This window comes from Oncorhynchus clarkii, chromosome 17, assembly GCF_045791955.1.
Source record: "Oncorhynchus clarkii lewisi isolate Uvic-CL-2024 chromosome 17, UVic_Ocla_1.0, whole genome shotgun sequence".
Lineage (NCBI taxonomy): Eukaryota > Metazoa > Chordata > Actinopteri > Salmoniformes > Salmonidae > Oncorhynchus > Oncorhynchus clarkii.
The window spans coordinates 61,597,172-61,615,352 of NC_092163.1; the positions used below are offsets into that span (position 1 = coordinate 61,597,172).

At 40.1% G+C, this 18,181-nt stretch overlaps 1 pseudogene; it reads left to right on the forward strand.

The window, feature by feature from the left end:
- The first annotated feature begins 11,388 nt into the window (after nt 1-11,388).
- Nucleotides 11,389-18,181, forward strand: part of LOC139371220 (chemokine-like protein TAFA-1) — a 233,116-nt pseudogene continuing 226,323 nt past the window's right edge.

An 18,181-nucleotide genomic window follows, 5' to 3' on the forward strand; every position in this document is an offset into this window, starting at 1 on the left:
TCAGCAATTTTAACTGAGGCACTGAAGAGAGAAAGAGTGGGATTGAGAAGGTAAGAAAGCAAAGATAGATGGAGACTTGTACAGAAATGAGAGCTAGAGGGTTAGAAGGGACACAAAGCGAAGGAGGGAGAAAGTAAAACATGAATGGATGAGAGAGAGAGAGAGAGAGAGAGTACTGATGAGATGCTCCTGTCTTTGTCTCTCTTCCCCTCTGGCTGTGTACTGGTTATTTAGTGGGCCCTGTCCTCTTCTCGCCATGGACCCTAAGGAAATGGGCTCTTAGCTAGATTTCCATACATCACACACTGACATGGATGGTTTGAGTTTTGGACATGTACATCTGATGTTTCTTTTGGAAATCAATTATTTACAATGTATCCAAGAGCCAGATAATGAATTATGCCTAATTGCAAAGCATCATTGAAAGCAGCACTACACACACAAAAAAAGGTTCCATATAGTGCCAAATAACAGTTATTTGGCTTGTAACCATAGTGGATCCCTTTTTGGTGCTATATAGAACCCCTTTCTTGAAGGTTCTATAAAAATCATACTCATAAGGTTCTAAAAAAAGGTTATATATAGTGCCAGAAAGGGTTCCGCTATGGTTACAAGCATTTTTGGTGCTATATAAAACCCATTTCAATATTTTTTTATAGAACCTTTATGGAGACTGGTTCTATAAAGAAACTTTCTCAATCTCAAATGTTGTACAAATAACCTTTTGAAGAACTTTATTTTATTATGGTTAGCCATACTATATCTATATATAAAAATCTTAAAAAGGTGCTATTAATGTTTTCTGAAAAAAATATTTAGATTTTTTGTTAGCTGGTATTTCAACTTTAAAATTGCACATAGATTGTAGCTTCCATCAATGTAATTGTCTGGATCACTTCTAATCCCCCACATATTTTTTTGCATAAATAAGAAATATATATATTTCTTATTTATGCAAAAAAATATGTGGGGGATTAGAAGTGATCCAGACAATTACATTGATGGAAGCTACAATCTATCTGCAATTTTAAAGTTGAAATATATATATATATATATATATATATATATATACACACACACATATATACACACACATACAGTACATACACACATATGCATACACAAATAAAACATAAATATACACATACATATAAATAATTAAATATACTTACATATATATACATATCTTTCAAAATATATATTTTCCTTTATTACTTTCTAAGCCTACCACCGCTCCCTTAATTGGAGTAAACTATTGGCTTCTACTTCCAGCTTACACATACTACATACATTCTATTAACACTGTCTAATTTACAATAGTTCTATTTGTTTGTTTTTACTCCTGTCCTTCCTCTACCCTCAACCTCTCCCATCTATTAATAATGTCCATCCGGTTTGATTTCTATTTGCCATATCTATCATGGAATTGGTACGTCAAAAATCTCTTCCCAACTATTTTGCAATCTATATAGCACGACTGTCAATTTTTTGCTCCTTAAATGAACTGGTATACTTTTCAATTTATCACAATTTTCTTTAACCAATTATGGTGTTTAATGCAGGGCCGACAAGTTCCTTACTTTTTCCCTCTGACATTCCTCTTCCATTTTTGCTATAATGCTGCAATTAGTTGGTTGTAATTTTGAATAGAGCAGACATTTCCATATGTTTTTGTTAGCTGCATGTGACATAACTCCACCAGTCATATTTATGATATCAATTACGAAGATTATACTTGTTTTTTTCATCAATTAGTATATTTGAGTTTAACCACAATATTTGTTGTATTATTTGTTCTATCTTTTCTGGTGGATGAAATTGAGAAAAAAGAAGAAACCCGCACACTGCTCTTGATAGTATCACTGCTATTTAATAAGCTTTAAGTGTCAGGCTAAAGGCCTTCATCAGAGCTTTTATCAGTTTTTTATATTAGCATCCTTATGTAAACATAGTCCCACCCACATTCATTCCACGCATCAAATGGGGTTGGAGTCGAATGAAATCAAAGAAGTGCTACCAAATATAACAATGAGCATTTCATGAATATTCGAATACAGTGTGTACATAAAACATATTAAACACGTCTGTAAAACCACATTGAGGACATCAACCTACAAAGCAAGTTTTCATAAATCATTGGGTACAGCGCAAGAAAAATGTCAGAGTAATCTGTTCACAATTACAACATAACATACATAGGCATTTCATCATTAAGACCTCTAGGAAATAATGTCTGGAGGGTGAAAATCCCAAAATATTCTCTTTTGCTCAGAGTATTATTTATGTCACCTCCCCTGTCTGATATCTTAACTTTCTCTATGCCACAAAATCTAAAGGTAGAAATGTCATGTTTTTGGTCATTCAAATGTACGACGACTGATTGAACTTTTATTTTCACAAATTCTCTGTTTGAGAGAATGAGAGGTTTTACTTACATTACACAGCCCACATGAAGATTTATTCATGTAGATACCATGGGTGGTGGAACATGTAATAATGTCATTTATTTGGAACCTGTATGTGGGTGGCAGAAATATTCACACTTCATCATATTGTTGCACTGTGCGAAAAAAAAGTGTAAAACAAAACTCACAAAAACGTATTAAAGAGCAGTGATACTATCATGAGCAGTGAGCGTGTTTCTTATTTTTTCAAATTTTATTAAACTGTTGCCATATCGAGATCCTCTATGAAGCTGTGGAGGGATCCAAGTTGTTGATTTAAAAGAAAACATGAATCATCAGTGTACAATGCCACCTTTGTTTTAAAGCCCTGAATTTCTAATCCCTTGATATTATTGTTAGATCTCATTTTAATAGCTAACATTTCGATGGCCATAATAAATAAATATGCCGATAGTGGACAACCTTGTTTTACTCCTCTTGACAGTTTTAAACTTTTTGAGAAGTGGCCATTATTTACTATTTTACACATAAAGTTACTATACATGATTTTAACCCATTTTATAAGAGATTCTCCTACATTTAAATATTCCAGACATTTATATCTAAACTCCAGGTGTACTTTATCAAATGCCTTTTCAAAGTAAGCTATGAATAGCAGGTGTGGTTTCCCAGATTTTTCAGTGTTCTATTGTTTCCAATACTTGCCTTATATTATCTCCAATGTTTTGTCCATGTAAGACACCTGTCTGATTAGAACTAATAATGTCCGACAGTACCTTTTTAATTCTATGTGCTATTCATTTCGCTAGAATTTTATGGGGTCGCCAATTTTTTGATGGACTGGATCTTTATATTTACCACTTGTAAATTAGACCTTCTTGTTGGGTGTCTGATAATGTACCATCTACATAGGTAGGAGTGGTAAAGCATGTGAATAACAGTCCTGAGTATATCAAAAAAAGGTTTGGTATACCTCACCTGGTATGCCATCCAGCCCTGGAGTTTTCCCGGACTTAATGGCTTTAACTGCATCAAGAATTTCCTCCTCTGTAATTTTGCCTTCAGATGAGTCTTTCTGTCCGGCTGTTAATTTTACATTATTAATAGAAAAAAAATCATACAATTAGTTTCGGTTAAAGAAGATGGAGGAGACTGAAACGAAAGCATGCGCTTAATGTACTTTGCTTCCTCTTTCAAAATATATTTTGGTGATTTTTTATTAATTTTTTTTGGTAGCATTTCTATGTTGAAGATTAAAAAAAATATCTGGTGCATTTTTCCCCATATTCCATCCAGCTTGCTTTATTTTTTATAATGTATTACCCTTGATCTTTCTTTAATAAATTCCTCCATTTCTTTTAGTTTTCCTTCTAACTTATATTCTGAGGTGCAGTCTTATTCTATGGTGCAGTCTTTATCGTTGTCACGCCCTGACCTGAGATATCTCTGTTTTCTTTATATTTTGCTTAGGTCAGGGTGTGACTAGGGTGGGTACGCTAGTTTTTGTATTGTCTAGGGGGGATTTGCTGTACCTACTGTATGTTATGTCGGAAAAATTATGTTATAAATTCCTCTGTCCTAGTCTAAAAAAAGTTAGCATCCAATAGGCTTTGATTAAATTTCCAATATCCTCGCCCAAGTGTAAATTCGGTAAGAGTAATCTATTTGCTAATTATCTGACGGTCTGACCGCATTTTATCCCCTTTTTTAAACTTTTGGTGCCAACGAGAATGACATTAGAAAGAAGTCAAGATGACTAGCTTGATTGAGCCTCCGTGTCACGCCCTGAGCTTAGAGAGCCATTTTATTTCTCTATTTGTTTAGGTCAGGGTGCTATTTGGGTGGGCATTCTATGTTGTCTATTTCTTTGTTTTTGGCCGAGTATGGTTGTCTCTGATTGGGGATCATACTTAGGCAGCCCTTTTTCCCACTTTCTGTTGTGGGATCTTGTTTTTGTTAGTTGATGGTTTAGCGCTACATTACTTTATGTGTCGTTTATCTGTCTTGTTTTTTGGGTTGTTCATTTAATCAATTCAAAATGTACGCCTAACACGCTGCACCTTGGTCTCATTCCGACGACAGCCGTAACACTCCGCCATGTATATCTCACTAGGTCAGGATATTTAAACCTTCACATATCCACTAGTTCCAATATATCAATGACATTCATGATTTCCTTAAGAGCACGAGGAAAGGGAAATCACACCACAAACTTTGTCCATTGAGGTATTTAAATCAGTATTATAATCTCCCACCATAATAATAGAGTATTGTATTTCTGTAGGGTTGATAATTTATTATATATATTTTCAAAGAAGCTTGGATCATCATTATTTGGTCCGTAAAGGTTAATGAGCCATATCTGTTTATGATCCAATAACATATTTAAAATCCCCCATCTACCTTGAGGATCTGTTTGGACAATTTGCACATTCGGATCAAAATTACTGTTAATTAATATAATCACCCCTTTTGGGTTTATTTTCCTATGGGAGAAGTATATTTCACCCCCCACCCCAGTAATTTTCCCACACATCTTAATCTAAAATTGTTGAATGAGTTTCCTGTAAACAATAGATATTATATTCCTTCTCTTTTAGCCAGGTAAATATTGTTTTTCTTTTCTTATTATCTGCTAAGTCATTACAATTATAACTGGATATACTTATTTCACCATTTACCATAATGAGATACAAGTTTCAAATATATTTATCATAATATATGTTTGTAAATTTATCATGAAAAGTGTTGGGTGTCCATAAGTGTTATTAGTGTTCATTCACAAATTTAATCAGGTGTGCTAGCTCTGGAACTGCTGGGGGTCCCTGAGGAGAAAATGGAGAAACACTGACTTTGTCAACACACTGTAAAAAAAAATAATAACAGTATGTTACTGTAAATTCCAAAATAAACGTTGGTTAAACAGTACATTACTGTAAAGAAGTGACACAAGGTCTTTCACAAGACTCCGTTACTAGCATAGTTATACAGTGACTTCAGAAAGTTCACACCCCTTGACTTTTTCCACATTTTGTTGCGTTACAGCCTAAATTAAAATGTATTACATTGAGATGTTTTGTTACTGGCCTGCAGACAGTGGCAGTTCTACTGTAGCTTGCATGGCTCCCTGTGCGAATCCCCCCCCCACCCCCCCAATAAAAAAAAAACACCATTCTGCACTAACAGTACTTTTTTATTCAGACATTTGGAACAAATAAATAATCATAATATTTAAAACTACATAAATGTAAGACTCAGAAAAATCAAAAAGAAGTAACAAAGCCAAATAGAACCAGGGCAAGGTGACCGGAAACATGACTGAATACAAACAGTGTAGCTATTCCCTCCGCAAGGCAATCAAACAAGCTAAGCGTCAGTATAGACACAAAGTAGAGTCGCAATTCAACGGCTCAGAAATGAGAGGTATGTGGCAGGGTCTACAGTCAATCACGGGTTACAAAAAGAAAACCAGCCCTGTCGCGGACCAGGATGTCTTGCTCCCAGACAGACTAAACAACTTCTTTGCTCGCTTTGAGGACAATACAGTGCCACTGACACGGCCCGCTACCAAAACCTGTGGACTCTCCTTCACTGCAGCCGGCGTAAGTAAAACATTTAAACGTGTTAACCCTCACAAGGCTGCAGGCCCAGACGGCATCCCCAGCCGCGTCCTCAGAGCATGTGCAGACCAGCTGGCTGGTGTGTTTACGGACATATTCAATCAATCCTTATCCCAGTCTGCAGTTCCCACATGCTTCAAGAGGGCCACCATTGTTCCTGTTCCCAAGAAAGCTAAGGTAACTGAGCTAAACGAATTCCGCCCCGTAGCACTCACTTCCGTCATCATGAAGTGCTTTGAGAGACTAGTCAAGGACCATATCACCTCCACCCTACTTGACACCCTAGACCCACTCCAATTTGCTTACAGCCCCAATAGGTCCACAGACGATGCAATCTCAACCACACTGCACACTGCCCTAACCCATCTGGACAAGAGGAATACCTATGTGAGAATGCTGTTCATCGACTACAGCTCAGCATATAACACCATAGTACCCTCCAAACTCGTCATCAAGCTCGAGACCCTGGGTCTCGACCCCGCCCTGTGCAACTGTGTACTGGACTTCCTGACGGGCCACCCCCAGTTGGTGAGGGTAGGTAACAACATCTCCACCCCGCTGATCCTCAACACTGGGGCCCCACAAGGGCGCGTTCTGAGCCCTCTCCTGAACTCCCTGTTCACCCATGACTGCGTGGCCATGTACGCCTCCAACTCAATCATCAAGTTTGCAGTCAACACTACAGTGGTAGGCTTGATTACCAACAACGACGAGACGGCCTACAGGGAGGAGGTGAGGGCCCTCGGAGTGTGGTGTCAGGAAAATAACCTCACACTCAACGTCAACAAAACAAAGGAGATGATCGTGGACTTCAGGAAACAGCAGAGGGAGCACCCCCCTAACCACATCGACGGGACAGGAGTGGAGAGGGTAGTAAGTTTTAACTTCCTCGGCTTACACATTACGGACAAACTGAATTGGTACACCCACACAGACAGCGTGGTGAAGAAGGCGCAGCAGCACCTCTTTAACCTCAGGAGGCTGAAGAAATTAGGCTTGTCACCAAAAGCACTGACAAACTTTTACAGATGCACAATCGAGAGCATCCTGTCATGCTGTATCACCGTCTGGTACGGCAGCTGCTCCGCCCACAAACTTAAGGCTCTCCAGAGGGTAGTGAGGTCTGCACAACGCATCACCGGGGGCAAACTACCTGCCCTCCAGGACACCTACACCACCCGATGTCACAGGAAGGCCATAAAGATCATCAAGGACAATAATCACCCGAGCCACTGCCTGTTCACCCCGCTATCATCCAGAAGGCGAGGTCAGTACAGGTGCATCAAAGCAGGAACCGAGAGACTGAAAAACAGCTCCTATCTCAAGGCCATCAGACTGTTAAACAGCCACCAATAACATTGAGTGGCTGCTGCCAACATACTGACTCAACTCCAGCCACTTTTAATAATGGGAATTCATGGAAAATATACCAGTAGCCACTTTAAACAATGCTACTTAATATAATGTTTACATACCCTACATTATTCATCTCATATGTATATACTGTACTCTATATCATCTACTGTATCTTTATGTAATACATGTATCACTAGCCACTTTAAGCTATGCCACTTTGTTTACATACCCTACATTAGTCATCTCACATGTATATACTGTACACGATACCATCTACTGCATCTTGCCTATGCCATTCTGTACCATCACTCATTCATATCTTTATGTGCATATTCTTTATCCCTTTACACTTGTGTGTATAAGGTAGTACTTTTGGAATCTGCTAACCATGTGTATGTGACAATTTTTTTTGATTTGATGTGAAGCCTGTTCTGCATCAATCACCATTACTGATAAAACAATATCTTGTTTTTTTGTGTATTGTTTTTAAACTGAAACGTGCTCTTGTATTTGTTTGTAAGTGCCTATTTTTTATAAACCCAGTTTGATTGATATCAAGTCTGGTAAGACTTTTGCCATTTTATTGCTTATAAGTTTTGTTATTATTTTATTGTCACAGTTTATTAAACTTAAAGGTCTATAATCAGCAGGGGACCCTCCAGATTTCCCTGGTTTGAATATAACTGAAATCAATGTTTGATACATGGACCTGGGAAGAACTACATTTAGTGACATGTGTGTTGTCATTTGTGTAAATAGGGGAGCTACTTTATCCCAAAATGTTGAATCATAATTCTATGGGAAAGCTATCCATTCCTGGTGCTTTTCTCCACATTAATGTTTTAACAGTATATAATACTTATTTTTGGCTCCGTTTTTAATAATGATTTATTGTCTGCTGATAATTGCTTCAGGGTTGTTGTGTCTGAGAGGGCTATAGGATCTGTCCAACTGTTGTTTAATTCATTTATATAAAGACCTTGTTAACAACCACTTTTTTACAGTGCCAATTTTCCACTGCAGGTACCCAAATCAAAATCAAATCAAATTGTATTAGTCACATGTACTGAATACAACAGGTGTAGGTAGACCTTACAGTGAAATGCTTACTTATGAGCCCCTAACCGACAGTGCAGTTTCAAAAAATACGGATAAGAAGACATAAAAGTAACAAGTAATTAAAGAGCAGCAGTAAAAAATAACAACATATACAGGGGGGGTTGCCGGTACAGAGTAAATGTGCGGGGGCACCGGTTAGTTGAGGAAGTATGTACATGTACTGTAGATAGAGTTAATTAAAGTGACTATGCATAGATGACAACAGAGAGTGGCAGTTTTGTGGAGAGGGTAGGTGGGGAGGGTAATGCGAATAGTCTGGGTAGTCATTTGACAAGATGCTCAGGAGTCTTATGGCTTGGGGTAGACGCCTCTTGGACCTAGACTTGGCGCTCCGGTACCGCTTGCCGTGTGGTAACAGGGAGAACAGTCTATGACTAGGGTGGCTGGAGTCTTTGACAATTTTTAGGGCCTTCCTGTGACATGGCCTGGTATAGAGGTCCTGGATGGCAGGAAGCTTGGCCCCAGTGATGTACCGGGCCGTTCGCACTGCCCTCTGTAGTGCCTTGCAGTCGGAGGTCGAGCAGTTGCCGTACCAGGCAGTGATGCAACCAGTGCTCTCGATGGTGCAGCTGTAGAACCTTTTGAGGATCTGAAGACCCATGCCAAATCTTTTCAGTCTCCTGAGGGGGAATAGGTTTTGTCATGCCCGCTTTACAACTGTCATGGTGTGCTTGGACCATGTTAGTTTGTTGGTGATGTGGACGCCAAGGAACTTAAAGCTTTCAACCTGCTCCACTGCAGCCTCGTCGATGAGAATGGGTGCGCGCTCCGTCCTCTTTTTTCTGTAGTCCACAATCATCTCCTTTGTCTTGATCACGTTGAGGGAGAGGTTGTTGTCCTGGCACCTCACGGCCAGGTCTCCTCCATATAGGCTGCCTCATTGACGTCGGTGATCAGGCCTAACACTGTTGTATCATCGGCAAATTTAATGATGGTGTTGGAGTCATGAGTGAACAGGGAGTACAGGAGGGGGCTGAGCACGCTCCCCTGAGGGGCCCCTGTGTTGAGGATCAGCGTGGCAGATGTGTTGTTACTTACCCTTACCACCTGGGAGTGTCCCGTCAGGAAGTCCAGGATCCAGTTACAGAGAGAGGTGTTTAGTCCCAGGGTCCTTAGCTTATTGAGCTTCGAGTGCACTATGGTGTTGAACGCTGAGCTGTAGTCAATGAATAGCATTCTCACATAGGTGTTCCTTTTTTCCAGGTGTGAAAGGGCAGTGTGGAGTGCAATAGAGATTGCATCATCTGTGGATCTGTTGGGGCGTTATGCAAATTGGAGTGGGTCTAGGGTTTCTGGGATGATGGTGTTGATGTGAGCCATGACCAGCCTTTCAAAGCACTTCATGGCTACAGATGTGAGTGCTACGGTTCGGTAGTCATTTAGGCAGGTTACCTTAGTGATGTGCTGGGCAAGGCACCTTCCCTTTGTGTAACCCAACAGAGAGAATAATACATATCAATCTCTCTCTCCTTCCATTTTGTTGGACTGTATTTTTCCCGTTCAGCCCCCGGCCACACCTCCCCTACTACTCTTAACTCTGGGCTGCCTGCGTGCATCTGCTTGGCACGCTCAAGCAGAGGCAAGAACAAACAAAGGAAAGGAGCACACAGCGGGTCTGCTTTGCCCTCTGGCTTAGATGACCACTGCCCCAGGTGAACAGAGAGTTACCATCTCAAACATACCAAGAACCAGTTGGCAGGGAGCTGACAATGTTAACTTACTACTACACATGTTCACAGCTTCACAGCGTTGCAGCTCTCTTACGAACACACACTTTTGCACACATGCATGTTTCAATAAATACACACAGAAATTAATGTACAGAAATACATATGCACAATCACACATAGACAAACACACACACCCACACACATACAGCTTGCTAGCTTGATGCTTCAGCTGTGCTGTGTGACCTGCATGAGTTGGTTTCATTTTCTGTGAAATGCCAGGCTGGGAGAGACCGCTCTGGCCGGTGTGGCTGATTGGCATAAACATAGCCGGTTCACACTAGGTCAGGCTAAAGGTGAACTCCTACACATGGAAGAAGGTAGGTGGTCTGCCCCCTATTTTACACACTCCAGGTCCCCCTATGAACACTAGCAACAACAACAAAGTGAAAAACAAAGTATGTCTATCCTACTGAGCCAGCAGATTCAGTTTGTCAATGAACATCGGGGGAATGCTTGGTTACCATGCCAGCTGTGGCAGATGTAACTTTGTTTGGGAGGTGTGAGATGACCAGAGGAGCTGGGTGCTAAACAAAGCCTCAATGCCACCATAAAAAGCAAGCCAGCCAAGCAGCCAGCGCTGGATAATGTGTTGATTACAGAGCTTGGATGAGGCGGACTCCTTTCTAGTTAAAGCATCATGCTCTGAGCATATTTCCATCTCTTTTCAAACGCTGGAAGGCAATGGGTAAAAGAGGCACATTCACTCATATCCCACACCCTCTCAATCCGTATCAACAAACACAAACACCAAAACACACACAAACACACTTACACACACATAAACACACACAGAAAGTGGGGTGAATGGCCAAAGTCCGGTATCACCTCAGTAAGGCCAGAGTTCTGTCTAAGGAATAATTTTGAGAAAACATAACAGCACATTATTGTGGTAAACTGTGAGATATTTCCCTAAGAAGAAACGACAGAGCGTTATGTCTCAGGGTATGGTGAAGTGGAGGGGCTTAATAGGCATGCTTCATTAGACGATAGTCCCAATGCAGAAGTGGGCAGTCTTGCTTTAAGACATGTGATGTGATCCAGCTCTCTCTCTCTCTCTTTTTCTCTCTGGCTGGGCTGTATTATAATAGACTCACACAGACACACACTACTTAGTGCTTTGGAAAGAGGGCTGAGCCTCACACACATAATCAGCGCAGCTTCTCAATGGGGGGACGGAGCCAAGAGGAGACAGAACTGTCGTTCCGCTGGAGCTGATCTCAGTCCGTGTGTGAGAAGTGAGGAGGCAAATTAATGTTCTGTCGTCACGAGAGGGATTTTACCTTCACAGTACTGATCTAAAGGTGATATGAGCAGCCTTCCATCTTGTAAACACTGACTAGTTTGTAACAGCGTGTCATTCGTGTGAGCTGAGGTGGTTTCTGGTGACCGCACTCCCAGGATTTCAAACGGACAGAGAGAGTCGAGGGGGGCAAGCGGACGAGGCAGAAACAACAGAGCTTCTCCCCCTCTTATCCTGCAGCGCTGTTCTTCTTTACACCTGGAACTTTGTTGGGAATCCCTGGCCTCAGACTATGGATGGATTTAAGACAGCGTTGTGAGTCTGTTGAACAGACGGTGATACTGACAGCAGGGCACCCTTTCTTTTGACCAGACAGACCACTCAGGTAAGGCTGTGGGGTTATTCTCTGAGACTGTTGGTGCTTTCTGATTATATTCTATTCCTTCTGCAAAATATACTATTATTTAAAGAAATCTGATTATGGAAATGTTATAAAATAAGGCTAGCTGTCATGTTTGTAAGAAGTGGAAGGGCTCCAGGAGTAACTGAATAATGATGACAGGTATGAGCTGTGAGCGACAGACAGGCAGAGCATGTGACACGACCTTCATATCTCTGTTGGATTGAACAATTGTATGGTTTAATGAAGGAGAGTAGGCTATGGACATTGTAGATATATGTATGTTTTAGGACATACCAAATATTTTGTGTTGACTGATATATTTTAAAGTTACAGGCAGTTAGTTCTAAGTAGGGCAGAGATGTCAGTCTCATCCTTTATTTTTTAAAGACAAGGCTGCAAAATTCAAATGTTCTAGTCCAGACCAAGTTGCTTTTCAGAGTCAATATTATTAATTCATTTTCATGCTATATTACAAACACAGCTATTAGCCTATATTGAGATGTGAAATTGTTACATGCAATCGAGATCAAGTCTATTCCATGTAAATGTGTTATTTTTATACAGGCTAACCTAATCTAACCGTATCAAAAGAAGCCATTTACTTACCATATAAAATTGCCCCATTATACCTATGTTGTCGGGAAGGCTAAACATCTATATCCTGCCGAGATGGTGCGCAGGTGTGTCCGGGCAGGGGGCATGGTCTCGTGTTTAGTCTAAATTGGCAGGACATGGTATACTTGTAAAAAGACAATGTAAATGCCGTCATTACCAATTACGAATTCCACAACCATCAGGAACATATCAATCAATGGTCTAATTAGACTGCAAAGCAGAGACCAAACGGCTAGTTAAACAGATACGCATATGGTAAATCCTGCATGAAGTGCACGTTCCTTGTTTATTCATTGAAAACCATGGAGGTAAGAATTCTAACGAAAAGTAATTTGTATACAAATATCCTGCTAGCCCTGATAAGGTGATTTATTTTTCATGTGTCTGCTATTTACTCGTGAAAGTTGTCCGTTTACATTAAAATGCATAAGCATGCCTGTGTGGTGCGGTCTGAATATCTTTCTCCGCCACCTCTCCATCCCTATTCTCTCGCGCTGTCGATCAGGACCACATTTCTTCTTTGACATGAATGAGTTCCGACAGTCGGAGAGTTGCTCAGAGCTGAACCGAAAGGCGGAGAGGACAAAAGAGCAGTTTCTCTCCATGCTGTTGTTCAGGCAAAAGACTACGTTTTTTTTTCAGGAACTTGCTAGAAACACAGCGTGTTAAAAAGCATTCCCCAGGGAACAGTTCACATTTCCACAAAATTTAGGATTGTAGCAAATTTATTGCAGGAGATGGGATTACAATATGCCGCTAATAAAACTAATTATAGGCTATGCTTAATTTCTGCATGTTGAATATTCAGTAGGCTAGTCTCAATGTCATTTCAGGGTAGAGGGGAGAATGTAAACTTTTTCTCGAACCGACATGCACACACCATTGTTGCTATAGGCCAGTAGCCTATCATTTGGGGAGAAAAAATGCCAGCACATCTGAAGGCAACGGAATAGCCTAAATACTGTATATGTGTAGCAGTGGCGACCTGTCATTCAGGTCAGCTAAATAATACAAAATAATAATAATATATATATAAATATATTTGTTGCCTGTTTTGCATGTTATTTTGGAATGAATGTGTCACATATCAGTTTGCAAACAATGTAAAATAATATATAATTGAGTTAATAAAGCCGAATACAAACATTGTCTCGTTTTTTGCTTTGTTGAGTAAGGCAGCTCCAAAATGAAGGTGTTCAGCCTAGATCAGTGCTTTCTGTGGTGGTGGGGCAGCCATCTGAAAACACGGAGCATAAGGGTTGGTAATGCTCTCTAGTTGCCCCGTGATTGGCTCAATGTTTTGTCACTCATGGAGACACTACTTCACCACTAAATCTATGAGCAGAGCTCGAAAAGCCCCTTGGGTGCTGCCATAGAGTTACATTAGAGTGCCCATCCAAGAAGGCTCAAGATCGTTGGCCACAGATAAAACTGCATCAAATCACGTTATATCTACCATAGCTTTGATTGGACTGATCATGTCAACATCATACTTTCAAAATCTTAGCTCGGAAGCTAGCAGTCATCGTCATGAATCAAGTCGACAATCTACGGAAAAATCCTTTTCAATCCTTGTCATATGATGAGAAATGATGAAGAGAATAAATAAATAAAACGTATCAGTGCTCATCTGCCATTAGACATAAACATTACACAACAAATTGGAAATTGCAAATTCGACATTGAGTGGTTTGGAAGGAATCAGTGGCTAACTGCAAGCATTGCAAAGCAATCACTAGCCTGCTATTCAGTGTAGTGGTGTGTGGTCCAAGTCTGGGTTGAAGGGTCTCTTTTCCAAGCTTATAAGATAAGCATTTAACATTGGCCATGCTGTCAATCCAGCATGACTTCTACCGCATTCAAAACAACTGGAAACTCGGAACTGGGAAATCTCAGACTTCTGTGAGTTCAAGACAACTGGGAACTTGGAAAGAACAAGCTCAGACTGGGAAAATACGTTTTAAACGGTCATCCATCTCAGAATTCCAAGTTGGGAACTCGTCCTCTTTTTAGAGCTCCGACCTAAAGATCACTGACATCATGATTCAACCTTGCTTATTTCCCAAGTTCCCATTTGTCTTGAATGCACCATCAATCCAGAGAATGCCAGACTTTGATTACATGTATTTATTTATTGCATTTAATTAACTAGGCAAGTCAGTTAAGAACAACTTCTTATTTACAATGACAGCCTAGGAACAGTGAGTTAACTGCTTTGTTCAGGGCAGAACGACAGATTTTTTTTACCTTGTCAGCTCAGGGATTCGATCTTGCAACCTTTCGGTTACTGGCCCATCGCTCTAACCACTAGGCTACCTGCCACTTTGATGACAAAGGTTGATGACAAAATTTTCCCACGAAGGACCACCGTGACACCTTCCTGTTCAAGTGAGCACAGCACAACAAGGTGAGTCCAAAATGTATTGTATGCTGCTGCATAAATTATGTAATATGCCAGGGAGATACACTATAAACTGTAGCTAAGAAAGTAATAATAAGTGTATGTTGAGTAGTAAGCTGTTAGCTGTTGGTGGTGCATATGTTGCCTATAGCCTGTTTTAGAGAAATGTCATCATTGAACATTGTAAGAGCTTTCATTGTCTGTTTATATGACCCCTTTATTTATTTTATGGTTCTGACTTGGTGTACGGGGAGATTACTGTAAGAACGGCCCACATTCTGAATTCTGCCGCTGTACATTTCAAAAGTGCTGAACAAATAGTTATATTGACTACATCCGTCCTAGTTCGTTCATTAATGTTTTAATCAAATTATGGATTGCCTTTTATCCGCTCATCGTCCCCTTATGCCATAGTTTGTACATCTCAATTGTCAGTAGAAACCACATCTGTTTAAGCAAGTCAGCCATATAAGCTATGTTATTTTAAAAGGTAGTAAATGAGGCTGAATGAACTATTGCAGTGCTCCGCTGATAGTCAGGTGTAGCAGTGGTAAGGATTCACTCCATGGTGCTGAAAATAACATCTCTGCTGTTAGGACAGATTTATGTAAACCCTAACAGTTTATGGGCACCGTTTCCCAGCATTATAGTGCAATTAATGTATTGTTTAGTGTTATGTTGTGTAGTTTCTTTGTTGGCATGCGTCCACCCCAAAATTGGAGAGATTGACATGCTAGAATCACCACTGATGTGTAGGCCTATGTGTGAATGACTCTCCACTTAAAATTCTTTGAAGCAATTGTTCTCACCATTTATAAATGTGAAACCCTTTTTCAGTAATAACTAAGAAGTAATTAGCATAATACAACCGGTATAACAGGTGGTCTCAGTCTAGGTCTTTCTCCATTATCAAATTAATACTATAACACACTTAAACCAAGAGGACAACTCACTGTTGGCAATCTGTGGCAAAGTATTCGGCCTAATGTGGTTCACGGCCCAGGAAGATGGCGGGAGGAAGGCGCTGGACTCTTTCAGGGGAAGTCAGATGTTTTATTTTACAGCAAGGTGATCAGTGTTCAGCATTTGACTTGAATAGGCAGTTCACTTCTCAAGAGTATTTTATCAATCTAAAATACATTTCATTGTTACACTCAATAAATGGTATGAGTACATAGTTAGGTAAAACATCCGTACTATTCGATGTCGTGTCTTTACTATCATTAAATTGAAGACTTCGTTTTTTTCCAAAGATTCTCTGTAATTAGTATTACGCGATCAACTGATTAATTATGTAACTGTAATTAACTAGGAAGTCGGGGCACCAAGGCAAAATATTCAGATTACAAAGTTATCATTTCCTAAAATAACTTTTCAGATATTTTATCTGATCAATTAGTCTTCGAATTAATTAATTATTTACTTTACCTCACGTTAGTCTCATTCCAAACGTCGTAAATTGTTGGTTATCTGCACGAACCCAGTCTTCACTATGAGTCATCCATACATCAATTGTCTTAAATAATTAATTTATTACTAACTAAGTAATTCACAGAAATGCATAAACATACAGTAAATATGGTTACAAGAAATGATAGGAGAATGTGCCCTAGTGGGCTAAACCGGCATGGGGGCTTGTTAGACAAAAGGGGAAGTGGGGGTCGACTAAGAAGTCACTACAGAGTGATAATTATAACTATTGAAATGCTAATCCTTTACACGAGAGAAAAATACTCTCTTGATTGTTGTTAGAGGGGATAGTTCAGAGTGACATTGGGGCTGTCTCAGGATGCCTGACCCTAACTGGGCTCAGGGTCGGTCCTCTGATTTAGTTCAAATCAAAAGGGAATTGGATTTTCTTTCATTAAACAGTCCAAAATCATATACCACACTACTACAAACAGTATCATACTCACTCATTCATCTTATATAACAATTAGATGTAAACCTCATATCTGAGGCTATTATATAAACAGCGTTATGGTAATGTGGCCACACCGTCTTCCATGAGCTTCCCCAAGTTGTAACAAATGGACCAGTTCGTAGCTGGATTCTTCACCGATCTTTTATACTTTCTCCGGAACATGAAATTTGTTCGTACCTCAAGTTCTGTGAGGTGGAAGAAATTCCTTTGTACTCTATGAAAATGTACTCTCTCTATACTGTGTGTCCATGAGGAGATCCTCAGGAATTGACGACGTCTCTCTGACCACAGCAGCCTAGTTGAAGGAGGAAAGGGGGAGGCAGGGAGAGGGGGATGGGGCTTGCTATACCCAAAGAGGGCAACATCATGACATCATCAACTACAAATGATATGGAGCTCATATGTTTTATATTTTCAAAATAACAAACAGGGAGAATGTTAACCACTGTGCCACATTTGGCGCCTCCAAACTGGGCATCATGGGCACCAAATCTGGCACCCCAGCCCCCTAGGAACGGGAAGTGCATGTCTGATGGTGGGAAATATTGCAGGGTGTCTTGGGGTAAAACGTCCCTCAACTTCTCTGTTTTTTGGTGGCTACTACCATCGAACAGCGTGAAGAGAACCCGTGCCCATTCACAGATTCTGTGTGTGACTGTGTGAGAGCGAAGTCTTGTGTCTGCAGTGATGCTCGTGGCAACATCATTTTGCTGAGTCTACCTTTAAGTGTACCATGTAAATAAACTAAGTGCTAAAAGTTTTTAAAACCAAATGCTTGATATTGGCTAGTCATAATTATTGACATGAAGATAACCAAACAAAGAGAAGCAAGTGAATGAACCTGCACATATCTCTGAACATAATGTTTTAATGGTGACTTGTAGTTAGAAAATTACTGTTATAATAATGGTAAACTGGTAAAACCAAAAACTAAGTATTGTATTATAGTCCCTTAATAGAGAGAATGGAGACACAATGATACACAACTTGGGTGCAGGACCTGAATTCATATTCTCTTACAGTAGGAATGCCTTTCAAATAATAATGTATAAGATTATATGGACAGGAAGGACCTGATCCTGGATCGGCAGTCCTACTCTGAGATGGTTTATAAATATGGGCCCAGGTCGTTTTTACAAATGGGGACATGAAAATGACTGGGAGAGACAATGACCACTGCAGTTTTGGCTGGATAGGAAGGGGTTGCTTTAGTGAATGCAGGACCATGAGCATGGGCGAATCTCAATTGGTTTAGCTCAACGATGATTCAAAGGGGGTGTGGCGGATTTAAAACAGTTCCGCACTAGCCGCTGAAAGGATACTCATGAGTGTCCTTGGAGAGACGAGGCTATTGAGGAGTGGACGACA